Consider the following 20,418-nt stretch of genomic DNA (forward strand, 5'->3'; position numbering starts at 1 on the left):
ACATCTGCATACATTTAATATTCGCCTCCTAATGTCATAATACTGTAATTCACCAGCTACAGTATTTGTATATGCTTATATTTAGCATGGGTGGGTGGGTAAAACTATGCTTTTAAACATCATTAAGGGCTTGTGCACACTGAACGTTTTTACATCAGAAAAAAAAACATACACAATCATAGGCTGAACTGGATGGACTGATGTCTTTTTTAAACCTCACAAACTATGTAAAAAAAATAAATAAAAGGGATAATGGATTCTGGGAACGTCAGAAAATGACACAGATAAAATATACTGTTAACAGGCTATGCGTTGATGGACACATAGGAGAGGATGCTGGGGTGGTTACTGGCTAATTTTAAAAATGCTTAGTAAAAAATAGAGCTTTACAACTATGTGCATGAGGCCAGAGGGCAGTTACAAAATAATGAAATATGTAATTTGATGTACATCCAAAATAAACTAAATTATGTTAACATGACAAACACATTGAATGCAATTGAAAAATAAGAAACATACCTTGAAATAGTCCTTCTGCAAGACTTTAATGATAGTAGAGCAGGTCTCAGGGATGATGACTCCAAGAGCTTGGGGGGAGATACCTGTGGTGAACTTGAGATCCTGCAGGCTTCTCCCTGTTGCAAGATATCTCAATGTTGCAATTAGCCTTTACTCTGGAGTAATTGCAACCCACATACATGTATCCTGCTTCCGAATATAGGGGGACACCAAGGCAAGAAGACAGGTAAAACATGGACCCGTCATCCTCAAATAATTCCTGAAGTCATCAGGATTATTTTCCTGTAGCTCCTGCAGCAAGGACATGTGGGAAAATTGCTCACAGTTGAGCAACCAATTTTTTGACCAGGAGGTCCTCTTTTTCTTCTTCTTGCAAAGAACTCGGCTTAGAGCAATTACTCCCAGCCCAACAACAGCAAGAGTAGAATCCTCGGTCATCATAATTGGTTCTCGAACGATGTCTCAGAATCTAGCGAAATGTCATTTACCAAACAAATGCTACCAAAATCAGCGCGAGATGCCCAGAAGGGTCACGGCCAAAAACTCACTTCCTCTTTTGTAGCGTTGGGCGTAGTTATGTCATCTTTTGTCGGACGACAAAATTTGTGTGCAGTCTAGAACACATTCCAACCAATGGACACGCACTCTCGACAAAAGACGGACGAGCGGTCGGCGGAAATTCGCAGCGTGTGTACGGGGCTTTAGGCAGGCAATACCACCATCGAACATGACACAGTCCATTGAATAGGGCAATGTCGCAACAGTTCTGCTTTGGCATACAGTGCACACAGTTGCAGAGTGGGGTTGCAGGCCTTTCAGGGTTAAACCAGGGGCTGAAGAGGTTACATATCTCCCAGCTGCCTGTGAACCTCCCCCTGAAAAGTTATCCACCACAGACTCCTTTTCAGAATAGCAGCAAGGGCTGCCGCTAATGTAAACAAGTCCTCAGTTAACTGACTAGATCCTTTGGTCCTAAAGGCTGCTGTACTCAGAGCCATCTTGTCTCTAGGGCTAGCTATCTGAGGGGTCTGGATGTTGAAGCTAGAGAGAGCTGACTGTGGGGCTGTTATCTCAAGATCCAGTCTGGTATTACTGGAGAAAGGTTTTGCATGGATGTTGGAAGGAGGTAACCAACTTTCCCGGGACATTTGTGAGTACAGACTGCTGTGAAAAATTTTAAAGACTTTTGGGCTGTTACCACCCCTCTGGTGCTGGAGAATCAGCTGTATGTTTGTGTAAGGGGGACATCGGCTGGTGTCCTGGGGACCTCAGTCTATACAGTTTTTTGTGAAGGGACTCTGCTCTGATTGTTTAAAGAAGATTTTGTACTTTTAACTGCTTCTACAGCTTTTGCAAGGATCTCTGCTTTAGCTCTACAGAAGGAAGTTTCCCACAATTGTAACATCTACAACCCTCTCATTATCCAATTGTTCTTTCTTAACATTGATGGCAACAGGTTGACTGGACCACACCATGTGAATAGGTGTACTAGGCATCTTTTGGTGTATGTAATAAAAGATCTGTTGGGTGAAATGATCGTGGGATGTAAATAACAGGACGCGTGTATAGCATTTGGTAAAAATACCACAAAATGACATATATATGCCTTATCATTTCCTAATTCATTTCTTACAGAACTGGTTAGAAAAAAAAGTTTGCTAAACAATATTATATGTTGCAATAAGCAAACCAATATTATTCAGGAGCTGAAAGATGTACTGTACCATAAGTAGCACTACCTCTGCAAGGGCTACTGGTAACTGGCTCCCCTATACCTGCACAGGCAATCAGTACATGGACTTGTTTTTGTTGTTTTATTGAGGAAAACAACTTGGATAGGGTATATGGATTATAGGATACCTATCTTGACTTGAAGAACAACAGATGAAGACAACTTACTTCCTATTGTTCTATTGAGGAAAACAACTTGGATAGGGTATATGGATTATAGGATGCTTAACTTGACTTGAAGAACAACAGACGAAGACAATTTACTTCCTATGTACCAAGAAAAGATTCTGGATTTCTCTCCTTGCTGGAAACACCCAGCCTCCTGGATCAGTTGCAAAGTCCCTTACAGACCAGCAACTTTCAGTCAATTGTGGAAAATAGCACAAAGTGTTGAAAAGCTGCATGGTCACGTAGAACTGCTCCCAGTTCCAATGCCTGCACGTGCTACCATCCCTCCTGGCTGCTTGTCTACCAGCCCACATGGTGGCTACGAAGATCTCCCAGGACAAGGGATAAAGGGTTAAGCACAGCCCTGTCCTTTGAAAGCTTGCTAAATGTGTCAGTCTCTCTTCTTGTGAATCTCTGGGTACGCTGATGTACTCACTCTGTCCTCCTTGTTCCAACTGTTCTCAGGCAAGAGAACATGGCATGGCACTTCCATATTGAAGGGCTTACCCAGCCACCCTACCAGAGCATTCTGCCTGGGGATTAGCCAAGTTCTCTCAAATATGCAGATCAGTCTTTCTGGCTTCCGCCCACTAACTTATAGACGTTTCTCCAAACTCCAGATCCAGGGGGAAGTACCAGAGATACTATGCCCTTGTGGGTTTTTGTATGTAGGCCGCACATCAAGTCCATTAGGAGTGAGAATAGGTGAGCAATATCACAACCATGAAAGATAATTTCTTAGTCCCTCAGCATTTTTCAGGTGTACATACAGTAATAGCAGCACAGAGGGCTTAAAGGTCTTTGCCATTGAAGCTATTAAGAATGATTTGGATAACGGTAGAAGACACCGTAATGTTTTCATCAGAGAGGCATTCTGGATCTTCACCCTAGGTTATTTGACCCCTAGAGGGTTAAATGAAGAAATGGAGCTCCACTCTGCGATGTGACTCTACTTCTTTGCATTGCGGGTACTATCCGTCTAAGCTTCTCATTTAGAGGGTTGATTTGACCACTTTGTCCTGTTAGTCAGATTTCTTAATGGTCTTAACGTTTATATGCTTATCATCTTAGCACTTTATTACTATCATTGTTATCTTCCTTCCCCCCTTCCCTGTCCCTATTTTACCTAAGAAAGATTTGGTCTAGTTTATTTCCATAGCTCTGCATTCACATGAGCCCTACTTAAGAGTAGGGATGATCGAATGGTTCGGGTCGACCATCGGTTCGACCCGAACATTGACTGTTCGAAATTTTTGCGGAAAAAGTTCAGAATCCGGCAACCAGAACCGACCAAAATGCAATGGGACAGGAACTGGGCTTTAAAAGCCTGTGATTAGACCAGAAACATCAGTAAAAGCCAATTGAGGGGGCAGGAGGATGCTAGGAATGTGATTGGAGTGACTAGGGGGTCCAGAGGCCAATCAGTAGTGAATACGCCCCCCCAGTATATAACATAGCCCCGCCAAATCTCTAGCACTGTAATAAAGGGGCTGTGGAACAGAGTGGAAGCAGTTCTGTTACTCCTGCTGCAAAAGTGTCATTTAGCAATTATTAGTGTGAGGAAAGGGATATCTAGTGTAGTTAGGGTACTATATACCACTATAGTTAGATTCAATAATCTAGTTTCCGTAGGGAAAGTGTTAAGTGTCAGGGTGACCGTAGTGTAGTTTAGGGTGAACTGACTCTGAATGCTATGCCAGGGTGATCAAATTCTTCCATGTCAGGGTGACCGCCAGAGAAAAAAGATCATTTGTCTTAGAATTGCAGTAGAGCAGGGATGGGGCTCCGCTCCTTGTATGCCAGGGTGACCGAATTCATCCATGTCAGGGTGACCGCCAGAGAAAAAAGATTGTTTGTCTTAGAATTGCAGTAGAGCAGGGATGGGGCTCCGCTACTTTCACACCTGGGCGTTTTTGTTTCAGGCGTTTATTGGGCTTTTGTGTGGATGTCTTTGGAGGCAGGCATGACATCTGAACTTCTGTGTAGGGGTATATATACACACACACATATATGTATATATACACATACACACATATAGGTGAAAAAGTAGCGGAACCCCATCCCTGCACTAATGAAATTATTTGCAAGGATGGGGTTCCGCTCCTATCACACCTGTATGTGTGTATGTATATATATACATATATTTGTGTGTGTATATATACCCCTATACAGAAGTTCAGATGTTATGCCTGCCTCCAAAGACGCCCAAAAAATGCCCAATAAACGCCTGCAACAACACACCTGGGCGTTTTTGTTGCAGGCGTTTAATGGGCATTTTTTGGGCGTCTTTGGAGGCAGGCATGACATCTGAACTTCTGTATAGGGGTATATATACACACGCACATATATGTATATATACACATACACACATATAGGTGTGAAAGTAGCGGAATCCCATCCCTGCGCTAATGAAATTATTTCCAGGGATGGGGTTCCGCTCCTATCACACCTGTATGTGTGTATGTGTATATATACATATATGTGTGTGTATATATACCCCTATACAGAAGTTCAGATGTTATGTCTGCCTCCAAAGACGCCCAAACAATGCCCAATAAATGCCTGCAACAAAACACCAAAAACACCCAGTGTTTGTATGTTCTATGTAACCTCAACCCTTTTTTTTTCCTTTTTAAAATTAGGACAATTAGGTCCTTTTGAATCTGTTTTATTTCTTTCAATATTTTCTTTATTCCTTATTTCAGCTAGGTCCATACACACTGATCCCTGTTTCAGCCATTTTTAGCTAGGGCAGCCCGGTCCCTGCTTATTTGTCCGGTGTCTATTTTTAAGCATCACTTAAAAGTACCCCTGGGGAGAGGTGGGCATTTGTCCATGTTGGTGATTGTCAGTATACTTCGGGCCTTTTTACCTTAATACTGTATATATGTACATATCTTCTTATTTTTCTCCACCCTACTATTATATTATTAAGGGGATGAAATCTCTCACTAAATAGTATATATTTTACATTATATTTGTGCATTGGATTTTATGAGTATTTTTAATGATTTGTAAGCGGCCAACCCTTTTTTTCCCCTTAGGAATACCAAAGCAGGAGTATGGCTTTAAGATATTTTACTGATACGAATGACCTCCAATAATTCTGGTTTTGTATTATTGCAGTGAGCCTGTTATGGACCTACACTTAAAGCGGAGTTCCACCCAAAAGTGGAACTTCCGCTTTAGGTGGTCCTAACCCCCTGACATGCCACATTTGGCATGTCATTTTTGGGGGGGGAGCGGGTACCTAGTTTTGACAGGTACCCGCTCCCACTTCCGCTCGGAGCGCCGAGGTGCCCTGAGCGGAAGTTCTCCTCTCCCCCTCCCTCCCTGCAATCTTCTGGGACATGTCAAAGGTCCCAGAAGATTGCCGGCCAATCACGGCGTGTAGCGCAACTCGCGCATGCGCAGTGCGTACCCGGCTGTGAAGCCGCAAACTGTCACAGCCGGGTGCCCACAGCAGTGATGCCGGCGCCGAGGGAGAGGATCGAGGCTTCGGGCCGCATTGCTGGACCGTTGGACAGGTGAGTGAAATAGCTGGAATGCCGCTTTAAGTTAGCCCCATTTGATGTATGTCTTCATTAAGAAAGTATGGAGAGGGTTAACCAACAGTGGGTCCGCTTCTGGTGCTTGCCGTTCACACTACCCATTACAGCCAAGCTCCTAGATGGAGCCAAATATAGCAGGCGTGTATGCGCTCACCAGCCTATACCAGACGTATAGGCTGGTGAGCGCATACACGCCTGCATTTCCAGGTTTTCGAGTGTATAGTTGTCACGTACCTGATCCGAGGCCGAGATGCAGAGAGGGCTCCCCTTGCGGCTGAGTGCGGCACACCCCTGGGGTTGAGACAGAGGGTGTAGCGCCCACAGAAGCACTGGTTGCCGACAGGGTCCTGATGGTAGACAGGCGGTCTCTAGCAGAGTGCTGGGCAGGAATACACCAGACAGTCCAAGGAGGAACCAGGAACAACCAGGCAGTAGGTGTAAGACCGGCCGGGGGTCAAACACAGGAAGCTGCAACAGGTGCAAGCCAAAGGTATAGTAGGAAAGCCAGAAGCAGACAAGTCCATGGGGAAGCCAAGATCAGGTACTGGAGGGCAGGTAGATAGGAAGCAAGTCCGTGAGCCAAGCCGAGATCAGATAACGGGAGAGCCAAACTGGAGCAGGGATGGTCAGACGAAGCCGAGGGTCAAAGCCAGGAGAGAGAGCAGACAGGTCAGGAACAAGCCGGGTCAAACTGGAATCCAGGAAGTAGCAATGCACAGGAAACAGGAAGAGCTGAAGACAATCCAGCAATCTGATGGGCTGAGCAGAGCCCTTTTATAGGCCAGTGAATTAGTCTATGGCCTGAGTCCATTGCGGCCATGGGAAGTACTGGCAAAGTTGCCAGTTTGCAGCACAGCCATTTTACTGACAATGAGTCTATGGCCTGAGTCCATTGCAGCCATTGGAAGTACTGGCAGAGTCGCCAGTTGCAGCATGGCTGTTTCTCTGACAATAGTGCATTCCACCAATGCTAGAGGTGGTCTGTAATAGCACCATAGATGCCTCCAAACTACCTGTAACATATAATATGTTGGTGTAGAATGGCAGCACTAACAGTCCCCTCTATTCAAAACCACCTATACAGGAAGCTAACATGCATTCCAAGGAAGTAACGGTGGGTACATTGATGGGAGCCTATTGCGTTTATATGAACTAATGTTTGCATTATAAATTAATATGTCACATGTACACTTTACTGTAAACTGTTATGTTGCATGCATATTACATAGTGTTTCCTGTTACAGGGTCCTGTGGACCCTGGAACAATATACACCACCAATGATGTTTAAGGGATGAAACCTACAAATGAAGGTGGTCCAGGTTGAAGGTATAAATTTGAAGTGGGTCACTTGTTGTTTTGGCTCTGAGGAAGAGTGTTGTCACTTGAAACGCGTCAGCCTAGCCATTATATCTGGTCTCCCTGCAGCATTGGAATAGTCCAATAGTCCTCGAGGCTACCTGCCTATAAAGTGCTTTGACATACGTATTTATTACAAGTGGTAATTATGATATATGATACTTTTTTTATCTTTCAATAAATCCTTCTCGTGTTTTCATTGTTTTCTAGTTCTTGTGGATACCCATGGTCCAGAGAGGGGAGCAAGATCCTAGGCGGTGTCAACAAAGTCTAAGACACACTCTTTTCTTGAGTAGGGATGATCGAACTTTTCAAAAGTTCGGTTCGGCCAGAACATCCGAACTTCCCGAAAGTTCGGCCTGGATTTCAGAACCCCATTGAAATCAATGGGACCCGAACTTCGGTTATCAAAAAACACCATTTTGAAGCCCTAAAACCCAATAAATGCCCCTAAAAAGTGCCCCAGGGACTATTAATCGCCCAAAAAAAGTTCTTAAAAATTGTCATTTTGATAGAGAGCCAATTATTGGAAAAAAAAATTAAAATTAAGAAAAAAATAAAATTTCTTTGGATTTAGTGTCTGGGGGTTCTAAAAAGTGTACCTGTGAAGTTTCAGCTTTGTAGCATGTCTAGAACCATAAAAAAAAGATTGTTTGTATTAGGTCACTTATAGAACAGGGATATGGCTCCGCTATTTTCACACCTTGCTGGTTTAGTAGCAAGCGTTTTTTTGGGCATTTTTTGGGGGACTTTGGAGGCAGGCAAAACATCTAAACTTCTGTGTAGGGGTATATATACATACACCCATATCTGTATATATACACATACACATATATAGGTGTGAAAATAGCAGAAATCTATGTTTGCGCTAATTCACACTAATATGGCTTCTCTCCTATAACACCTATATATGTGTATGTGTAAAATACATACAGGTGTGTGTGTATATATAACCCTATACAGAAGTTCAGATGTTTTGCCTGCCTCCAAAGACCCCAAAAAAAATGCCCAAAAAAAAACGCCTGCAAGAACTCACCTGGGCATTTTTTTTTGGTGCAGGCATTTTTTTGGGGTCTTTGGAGGCAGGCAAAACATCTGAACTTCTGTATAGGTTATATATATATATATATATAGGTCATATGTTATATATATACACACACACTTGTATATATTTATACACATACACACATATAGGTGTTATAGGAGTGGAGCCATATGCCTGTTAATTATTTAATTAGCGCAAGCATATGTTTCTGCTACTTTCATACCTATATATGTGTATGTGTATATATACAGACATGGGTGTCTGTATATATACCCCTACACAGAAGTTCAGATGTTTTCCCTGCCTCCAAAGACCCAAAAAAATGCCCAAAAAATGCATTCGCCAAAAAAAATGCCCAGATGTGTTGTTGCAGGCGTTTTTTTGGGCATTTTTTGGGCGTCTTTGGAGGCAGGCATAACATCTGAACTTCTGTGTAGGGGTATATACACACACACTTGTATGTATTTATACACATATACACATATAGGTGTTATAGGAGCGGAGCCATATTAGTGTGAATTAGCGCAAGCATAGATTTCTGCTATTTTCACACCTATATATGTGTATGTGTATATATACATACATGGGTGTATATACCCCTACACAGAAGTTCAGATGTTATGCCTGCCTCCAAAGACGCCCAAAAAATGCCCAAAAAAAATGCCAGCTACAAAAACGCCCAGGTGTGTTTTGCAGCTGGCGTTTTTTTTGGGCATTTTTTTGGGGTCTTTGGAGGCAGGCAAAACATCTGAACTTCTGTGTAGGGGTATATACACCCATGTATGTATATATACACATACACATATATAGGTGTGAAAATAGCAGAAATCTATGCTTGCGCTAATTCCCACTAATATGGCTCCGCTCCTATAACACCTATATGTGTGTATGTGTATAAATACATACAAGTGTGTGTGTATATATAACCCTATACAGAAGTTCAGATGTTTAGCCTCCCTCCAAAGACCCCAAAAAAATGCCCAAAAAAACGCCTTCAAGAACACACCTGGGCATTTTTTTTTTGGCGCAGGCATTTTTTTGGCATTTTTTGGGGTTTTTGGAGGCAGGCAAAACATCTGAACTTCTGTATAGGGATATATATATATACACACACACTTGTATATATTTATACACATACATACATATAGGTGTTATAGGAGCGGAGCCATATGCCTGTTAATTATTTAATTAGCGCAAGCATATGTTTCTGCTACTTTCACACCTATATATGTGTATGTGTATATATAAAGACATGGGTGTATGTATATATACACCTACACAGATGTTCAGATGTCATGCCTGACTCCAAACATCTCCTCAAAAAAGCCCTATAAATGCCTGCAGCAAAAAGAATGCTCACAGGTGAGAAGCCATATTAGTGCACTGAATGTGACACAAGAGAAACAATCTTTTCTCTATAGCGGTCACCCTGATATGGAAGGGTTTTGTCACCCTGCCATAGCAGTCACAGTCAGTTAACCCTACACTACACTATGGTCCCCTTACACTTAACACTTTCCCTACAGAAACTGAATAATTAAAGCTAACTATAGTGGAAAATAGCACCCTAACTACACTAGATATCCCTTTCCTCACACTAAAAATTGCTAAATGACACTTTGTAACAGAAGTCACAGAACTGCTTCAACTCTGTTCCATGTACCTGTATAACAATGCTAGGAATTTGGCGGGGGCTATCTTATATACTGGGGAGCGTATTCACTAATGATTGGCCTATGGACCCCCTAGTCACTCCAATCTAATTCCTAGCATTCTCCTGCCCCCTCAATTGGCTTTTACTGATGGATCTGGTCCAATCACTGGCTTTTAAAGCCCATTTCCTGAATCATTGCATTTTGGTCGGTTCTGGATGCCGAATTCCGAACTTTTTCAGCAAAAACTTCGGAATTCGGCCGAACCTCGAACAGCCAATGTTCGGGTCGAACCAATGGTCGACCTGAACCGTTCGATCATCCCTATTCTTGAGCATAGCACCTGAGCACTGGAGAGTTACTAGTAACGGAACCGCCGACTCTTGCAGTCATGAACATATATACCAGATTTTCCCAGCCGCCCTCATACAAAGCTAGCCATCAACTTAACTTGTACAAGTTTTGGAACCATCTCCTTTATTGAACAGTTTCACACTAAATTTTTACACACATGAGCACATCCCCTCCTGATCAAAATATCACACACAGGCTGGGGGTTACCTGATTACATTATCATATGCAGATGAAATTGTATACAGAAACATAATTACCTGAACTAATTATCTAGCCATCTGGACATAACAATGTGGGCTCATTAACATTTAATAACCGGACAGGCAGACTTAACACAATCCACATCCCACCTCAAAACAGACAATAGGACAAGACTGCCAGTGACAGTCTGTCCGTCTTCTACATTGAAGTACATAGTTACATAGTTAGTCAGGTTGAAAAAGACACAAGTCCATCTGGTTCAACCAAAAAAAAAAAAAAAGCAGTATTGAAAACCCAACCATACAATCCCATATACACAATCCTATACCTGCAGTTGATCCAGAGGAAGGTAAAAAAAACCCAGCAAAGCATAATCCAATTTGCTACAGCAGGGGAAGAAAATTCCTTCCTGATCCCCCGAGAGGCAATCGGATATTCCCTGGATCAACTTTACCTAAAAAAAAATTTAGTACCCACTTACTGTATTTAAGTACACCCAGGAAAGAATCCAGGCCGTTTTTAAAGCAATCTAGTCAGCTAGCCAGAACCACCTCTGGAGGGAGTCTATTCCACATTTTCACAGCTCTTACAGTGAAGAAACCCTTCATTGTATTTGGAGATTAAATCTGTTTTCCTCTAGATGTATAGAGTGCCCCCTTGTCCTCTGTGTTGACCTTAAAGTAAACAACTCAACACCAAGTTCACTATATGGATCCCTTATGTATTTATACATGTTGATCATATCCCCCCTTAATCTCCTCTTCTCAAGAGAGAATAAATTCAGTTCCTCTAATCTTTTCTCATAGATGAGCTCCTCTATGCCTCTTATCAGTTTGGTTGCCCTTCTCTGCACTTTCTCCAGTTCCCTGGTATCCTTTTTAAGAACTGGTGCCCAAAACTGAACTGCACATTCCAGATGAGGTCTTATTAATGATTTATACAGGGGCAAAATTATATCTCGCTCTCTGGAGTCCATGCCTCTGTTAATACAAGAAAGGACTTTGCTTGTTTTGGAAACCGCAGCTTGGCATTGCATGCTATTATTAAGCTTATGATCTACCAAAAAACCCAGATCCTTCTCCGCTATGGAATCCCCCAGTTCTACTCCACTTAGTAAGTATGATGCATGCATATTCTTAGCCCCAAAGTAAATGCTGCAGATATAAGACATTTGCAGGAAACTATACTTTGCCTATAGTACCAATTGATCAGTTTACTCCATTATGAAAAAAAAGAGAGTTCCCAGGATTATAACATTCTAGTGCATTGAAATATGGGAATAATGTTATTTAGTTTATATTGCAGCTGCTCAGAAATTGAATGATTAAAGCTAAAATCCAGCATTACCTTCATTTCCACACTTGTAACAAGTCATCTCCTGTGTAACGGAATACTCTGATTTTCCTGTAAACTAGCATCCACACAAAATAGCTTTTGAATTTTCAACAGATATCTTGATGAGCTCTGAAGAAGAGCATTTGCCCTTGAAATGCGTAAGTCATGATGCATATTTGAAGCAACGATTTGTTGAACAGGTTTCACAGTTGCTCATCCGTATTCAGTGGATTGAGCAAGTCTTGGATGAAACATATGTCTTCTGTGCTCAAGTTCATTTGTGAGATATTATTTATGATAATTTTTGTAGCACCGCCCCCGCAGGAGCTGCTGGGTAATTTGGGATCTTTAATCTGCACCTCAACTCCAAGAACACGCTTAACCCCTCTGACACTCCTGGTTGAATAAAAGTTACTGCAACCACCTATAGGAACATGAGTATAGATTCTTTTAACTTGATTGTGAATTAGCACCAGGGTATAGACACAAGACTGTTTAGTGGTAAATAAACTGAATGGATTGATACAGGTTAAATAAAAATGGTTGTTTGAGCATAAATGAACACACAGAAGGTAGGTTCAGACACAGTCTGCTAGACATTATAATCACTATGCTAAAGTAACTTAGAACAGATTTCTGTACCATTAGAGTGGAATTAAATCATGAGTCAGCAAAGTCTGCAATAAACAGTGCATATACAAGTGGGTAGAGAAAAGAATCACTCTCCTTTAAAATAATGACATTTTGTTGTTTTGCAGCCTGAAATAAAGACAGACACAGTTTTTGTTTTATCCAGCTGTATTTACTCAGTGCAACTTATAACATCCAAGTGAAAGATATAACACAAACATGTCAGTAAAAAAAAAAAAATAATAATTTGGACCAGAATCACCGAGTTGAAAAAAAGATCACCTCCTTGTGTCAGTATTTTGTTGAACCACCTTTTGCCAGTTCCAGACCAGCCTATAGCAAAATGACGGCCAGACGGGACTTTTTGTCGATCCAGGTGGATGTCATATGCAGCGCAATCTGACACCGATACAGCCAATGACTGATCAGTGTACCGGCTTGCTACCAGTACCATGTGATTGATGTGACCAATCACAGCAGATCATATGACAATTGTAAACAATGGATGGCTTTCCTTATGCCATCCATTGTGTACAATTGTGTTGCTAGCTTTGATTGGTCACAGCAATCACAGTGTACAGACAGGGCCAATCCCAGACTATCTGTACCATGTGATTAGCTGTGGCCAATCACAGCTAATCACAACAAAACACACTGAATTAATCATTTTTATTTAATAAAAATGGTTGCGGATACCAGTGAAATCCACTGGTATAAACAATCATAACATGTAAAATACATTGTATTGCTCTGGTCCCAGTGTGAAAAAAAAAAGAAAATCGTAAAAAAAAAAAAAGAAAGAAAAGAAATTTAATAAAAAATAAAATAAAAAATAAATGTTTTTTTTTTCTCTTTTTTTTTTTACATACTGTCAACAGTCAATGTCCCTGATCACCACCACACCTGTTATATGAAAACCCTGTACAGCACCGGTGACAGTATGTACAAAATCGTGAAAAAAATAATAATTTCTTAACTTTCCAAACAACTTAAACAAAAAAATTACAACTTCAAAAAACTCATCATGCCTCTTACTAAATACTTTGGACTTTCTACTTTCCAAAAAAGGGGTTATTTGGGGGATATTTGTACTGTACTGGTGCTTTTAGGCCTTAAGAAATTAGGCTATTAGTACATCAGGATTGATCGATTTTCAGATATATTCCATAGTTGCAGATTCTATAACTTTCCTGCAGACTAAATATTATACACTGTTTTGGGTTATTTTTACCCAAAAAAGTAGAAGAATACATTTTGGTCTAAATTTATGAAGAAAGATTTTTTATTTACAATATTTTATAACAGAAACAAAGTAAACCCCGTTTTTTGTTTAAATTTACGGTATTTTTTTCATTTATTTAGCCAAAAATATAAAACCCAGTGGTGATTAAATACCATCAAAAGAAAGCTCTATTTTTGTGAAAAAAAATCATAAAAATGTCCCATGTTACAAATAACCATTGGAAATTGTACTATTTGGACCAAAATAAAAAATATGCAAAATAGGTGTCAAAAATGTGACAATGAATTAAAGCGTTTGTTCACCAATGCCAGAAGTCTGCGAAGCAAAATAGTTGAGTTGGAAGCTCTGATGCACGTGGAGAACTATGATTTAATTGTTATTGCTGAATCTTGGCTTCATTCTTCACATGACTGGGCTATTAATATTCCTGGCTATGCTCTCTTTCAGAAAGACAGTGTAAAACGGAGAGGTGGTAGTGTTTGTCTCTATGTGAGAAGTGATCTTAAAGTGAGTGTGAAAGAGGACCTAGTTGATGGAGAGTGTGATGAGTCTGAAGCAGTATGGGTGGAAATGTACATGGGTGTGCGTAATACAAAGATCATCATTGGAGTTTGTTATAGACCTCCCAGTATAAATGAGGAGGTGGAGACTCAGCTCCTGGCACAGATAGAAAGGGCTGCAAGGGCTAGGACAGTGATAATGATGGCGGATTTTAACTACCCAGACATTGCAGGGAGTAATCGCACTGCTGGAACAGTTAAAGGGCAAAAATGTATAAACCTATTTATAGATAAATAGATATTTATAGTTTATAAAATGTATAAACCTGACAAGTTTATGGTACATTTTATTGAGGCCCCCACTAGAAATGATGCTCTGTTGAACCTGGTATTCTCAAACCATGCAGAGCTTATTAATAATGTTAATATAAAAGAACATCTGGGTAGCAGTGACCATAATGTTAGCTGTATGCAAAAAAACGCATACAGGAAATATAAAAACACTTAACTTTAACCTCCATGGTGGTATGATTATGTCCAGATTTCTGTGCTAAAAGCGGTACATTGTTTTGCACGGAAATCTGTTGTTTCATATTTTAAAACTCACCTTCCCCTGCAATCCCCTGCCGTCCTCCCCTGCTATCCTCACCCACAGTCCTACCTGCTGTGTGCTCAGCCGATGCCGACACCTGTTTTCCGGTTCCCACTCTGTGAGCGTTGGACAGAGGGGTGGCTGTGGACGTAGTATACTTGGATTTTGAAAAAGTGTTTGACACAGTTCCCCACATACGGCTAATGTATAAGGTAAAGTCTACAGGCTTGGAAAGGTCAGTTTATAAATGGATATAATAGATATAATTTACCCCTGTACAAATAATTAGTAAGATCTCATCTGGAATATACAGTTCAGTTTGGGGCACCAGTTCTTAAAAAGGATATCAGGGAAATGGAGAAAGCGCAGAGAAGGGCAACCAAACTGATGAGGCATGGAGGAGCTCAGCTATGAGAAAAGATTAGAGTAACTGAATTTATTCTCTCTTGAGAAGAGGTGATTAAGGGGGGATATGGTCAACATGTATAAATACATAAGGGGTCCATATTGTGAACTTGGTGTTGAGTTATTCACTTTAAGGTCACCAGAGAGGACAAGGGGCGCTCTTTACGTCTAGATGAAAACAAATTTTGTCTCCAAATACGGAAAGGTTTATTCACCATAAGAGCTGTGAAAATGTGAAATAGACTCCCTTCAGAGGTGATTCTGGCTAGCTCACTAGATTGCTTTAAAAAAGGCCTGGATTATTTCCTGGATGTACATAATATAAATGGGTACTAATATTTATAGGTAAAGTTGATCCAGGGAATATCCGATTGCCTCTTGGGGGATCAGAAATGAATTTTTTTCTCCTGCTGTAGTAAATTGGATCATGCATTGCTGGGTTTTTTTTCACCTTCTTCTGGATCAACTGCGGGTATAGGATTGTGTATATGGGATTCTATGGTTGGGTTTTCTTCACTATTTTTTTTTGGACTTGTGTCTTTTTTTTAACCTGACTAACTATGTAACTATGTCTAATGTGCAAAAGCACTGAAAGCGGAAAACTGGCCTGGGCAGGAAGGGGGTAAAAGTGCCCGGCCGGTACTGAAGCGGGTAATTACAGCCTTTAGTCTGTTGGAATATGTTTCTACTAACTTTGCATATCTAGATTTTGCAACATTTGCCCAGAACTGCTCAAGTTCAGTTAAATTTGATGGTAAAATGTTGTGGACTGCAGTCTTCAAGCCATTTCACAGATTTTCAGTCTGGGCTCTGACTAGGCTATGCAAGAACATTCATCTCATTCTCCTTCAACCACTGTGTGGTCATTTTAGCTGTGTGCTTTGGGTCATTGTCATGTTAAAAGGTAAACCTTCTTCCGATTGCCACAAGAATTTGATGGTATTTTGCCCCTCCTTTTTTTTCTTCTATCCTGACAAGTGCTCCAGTCCCTGCTGCAGAGAAACACCCCCACACCAGGATATTACCACCTCCATGCTTTACTGTAGGAATAGTGTTATTTGGATGGTGAGCTGTATTGGATTTCCACCAGACATATTGTTTGGTGTTGAGGCCAAATAATTCACTTTTAGTCTCATCTGATTGGAACACTTTTTTCCATGTGGCCTCGGAATCTTCATGGTACGTTTTGGCAAAGGTCAGTCATGACTGCATGTGACCTTTCTTAAGGAGTGGCTTTTTCTTTGCAACCTTCCTATACAAGACACATTTGTGGATAATTTGCACATCCAGTTTGGAACAACGTTCTGATCCAGGGAGGGCCTGTGTTGTACCAAATACCTTCTGTTTCCTAATGATAGACTTTACTGTGCTTCTAGGAATTGATAAGGCCTTTGACATTTGTTTGTATCCATCTTTTGACTTGTGCCTGTCCACAATGTTATCTTAGAGATCTTTTAAAAAAAGCCTTGCCACCTATAGTTGATGGTTTGTTTCAGTTGCACTACCTAGGACTGAAATGCTACAGGAAAGCTCTTTTCATGCTGAGTTAATCAAAATGACCACAGCTGATCACAGTTGAAAGGCAAATGGCTTTGTGTGCCATTGAGAAGGTGATTAGCTACACCTGTATATAGTGATAACAATCAGCACAAATCAACCCACTAAAATAAATTATACAATAAAAACAATAGATGTGGAAAACTGCTGCACAGCCAGACACTGTAAAAGTGATTCCACAACACCTCTAATGAATTTTCAAAATAAATCAGTGTAGCACAGCAATAAAAGTACAATTAATAAACAGTCCAAAAAGTCCCATAAAGATGTGATAGCATATACATCCAACAAACCGTGAATATATTGCTGAAATAAATGTGGAGTGATTTTGTATCTCCCCCTATTTATTATAAACATGTATTATCTTGTCTATTCCTATGATGATCTATCAAAGCTCTATAAGGGTAATGAAGGGTACGATAACAATGCTAGCTATAAAAATAAACTCACTGCTTAAATAAACAAGGATCTAATTTATTATTAAGAAAGTAGAAATGCTAACATAAAACACTAAAAGGATACTGCAGAGCATATAAGACAAAACAAGCACAGATAATACTTTACATATGGGCGTCCTCGGAATTCTGTATCTTTCAGCTGGGCTCAAGCTCAAAAGAGAGCAAAGAGAGAAATAATTCTAGCTGACGACTGCTTTTATAGTCCTCTCAGACACCACCCACATAAACACCCAATGTCTGCTTGTCCAATGAGAATTCATAAGAGGTCACTCTTTCTAATCAACAGGATGTATCTCATCTTTCTAGGAAGCATTTTATATGTCCCAATATGGGCCCCATCCATCCAAGAATCACTGTTTTTGACCCGGGTCATCTTTCAATAACAGCTGGCCTTTGATGTTGGTATAACCTCCCCATTAGGTCTTATCTGAGGCTCCTCTACCCCCATACCTCACAACAGGAGGCCGTTACTCCGTGCCTACTCTCTTCATGCACAGTGAGAATCCGCCACCAGGTGAAGGGCCTGCTCCCCTCCATACAAAAAAAATATTGCTTCTCTCTTTACACCTGGGCAAATCTCTCCACTCCTCCTCAATTGAAAAGAGGCTTCCGTCCTCACGGCTTACCGAAGATCACCAAGACTCAGCTCATATGAAACAAGGCAAAAAGGACACAGGCATAGTGTACTTCATAACAACTCTAAAACCCTGCTTAAATTACACTTACAAGAAGGTTCATGATAAACGCTTTACAAGCAATATCGTTCAGCTCACCACCTCTATCGACGAGACTCTGGCATAACGTCACCAAGCTCGACTCCTCCCCTATAGTTACATAGGAGTTGTGCCAATAGAGGGGGTGAGCTGAACGATATTGGTTGTTATGCAAGGTAAAGTGGTTAAAGGAATTTAGCATTTTCTATGTTGCCATTAAAGCATTATTAAAATAGCAGCTCCTGCCAAATGGAATTTCAATTTTTTTTTTTTTTTTTATTATTACTCTAGAGAATGACCACTACTGTTTCTTAATATTCAGCTCCAATTGACTTCAGAGGGGATTCAGCATGCAAAGCTTTTTTTTTTTTTTTTTTTTGAAGATTCTTTTTATTTAAATTTTCACAATAAAGTTACAAACATAGAGACAGATTCAACATTCAGCACTACAACGCATCAGCACCCGTGAACAATGCAGCTCCCAGACCAATAATAGTGACAATTTTCTTGTAAAAAGGTACATGAAAAGAAATAAAGTAAGATTTACAGAGGCAACACAACATCACCCTAGAAATACCAACAGTAACTGAGTCAGGTACCCATCAATGTCTACATATATTCAGCATCTTACCCACAATACGAACCTTTAACCAAGGAACAATGAATCTGATGCTGTGGAATTATCATCTATCCAACTGTCCCACACATTTTTTAATTTATCAGGTACCCCTCTATTAACATACGTAGCTTTGTATATTGGTGAAGTGTTATTTACCAACGCCTTCCAGGTGGTGATGGTGGGGGCCACTGGTTTCTTCCATTACAAAACTATTATTTTATGTGCATAGTAAAGGAGCAGTGTTAGTAATGCACTGATCAACTTTTTGGGTACTAATGGGTCTACCAGGCCCAACAGAAAGACTGCTATGGAAGGTCTTATGGTAATTGTTGTGACCGACTTAACACAGTCAATAACCTCTGCCCAAAACTGCTGGATGGGTGCGCAATGCCAAAAAATGTGCAGAAAATCTGCCCCAGGGACAGCACAGCTCCAACATTTCGAGGAATTCACTGAAAAAATCCTTGCAAGTTTAGCTGGAGTGTAATATATTTTATGGAGACATTTGAACTGCATCAAGTGATCCCGTGTGGACACCAGCCTAGTAAAGCTAGAGTTCCATATATCACCCCAATCCTTACTATCAAGCTGTGGGAACTCTGACAACCATGCAGCGTGACAGGAGACTAGAACCTTGGTAGTATCTATGAATAATTGTTTATTAATAACAGACCAGCATTCAAAGTTTATTCATGTTCTGCAAACCCGTCCTAAACTAAACCCATGTACTTGTGGCAACTTTTTAGGGAAATGAGAGCTCAGAAATATCCTGGAAGATCACAAGGGGAAAGGTCACATATCTAAACTGTATTTAAAGTGTGCGTGGGCAAAAAAACATATCTAGCACAGTTCTCCAATATGCAAACATTTCCCAATGGCATGTCCATGGTCCATGGGCCTTTTCAATGGCATGTCTCTTTAACCCCTTCTCACCCACCCTATAGGCAAATAATGGCATAATGGGAAGGTGGTTACATTATCCTGACCGGACGTCATCACTCTGACACACCACATCTCCGATCTCGGTAAAGAGCCCACTGACGTAGGCTCTTTACCATGTGACCAGCTGTGTCCAATCACAGCTGGTCACATAGTACACAGGAAGAGCCGTTGATGGGCTTTCCTTAGTTTGTGCCTGACAGGCACGAGTAGAGGAGAGCCGATCTGCGGCTCTCCTGACGGGGGGGGGGGTCTGCACTGGTAATCAGAGCATTGATTACCAGTGCAGACCCTTGGGGGGTGCCACTAGAACCACCAGGGATGCCCACCCATGACCCCAGGGATGCCCACCATGGCCACCAGGGATGGCAATCAGGGCTCAGAGAGCCTGCCAGTGACCTTCCCATCAGTGCTGCCGACCAGTGCCCTCCCCATCAGTGCTACCCACCAGTGCCCATCATTGCCATCCATCAGTGCCACCCTCCAGTGCCGATCAGTGCCCCTATCAGTGTCCATCAGTGCCCATTAGTGCCGCCTATCAGTGCCCATCAGTGCCGTCTATCAGTGCCCATCAGTGCCACCTATCAGTGCCCATCAATTCCGCCTATCATTGCCCAGCAGTGCCACCTATCAGTGCCCACCAATGCTGCATGTCAGTGCTACCTATCAGTGCCACATATTAGTGCCCATCAGTGCTGCCTATCAGTGCCGCATATTAGTGCCACCCCATCACTGCCTCCTCATCAGTGCCCGTCAGTGTGGCTTCATCAGTGCTGGAAAAAACGTATCTATTTACAAAATTGTATAACATAAACAAAAAAACGTTTTCTTTTTTCAAACTTTTTGGTC

This window comes from Pelophylax lessonae (assembly GCF_965119305.1).
Source record: "Pelophylax lessonae genome assembly, chromosome: 3".
NCBI classification, from domain to species: domain Eukaryota; kingdom Metazoa; phylum Chordata; class Amphibia; order Anura; family Ranidae; genus Pelophylax; species Pelophylax lessonae.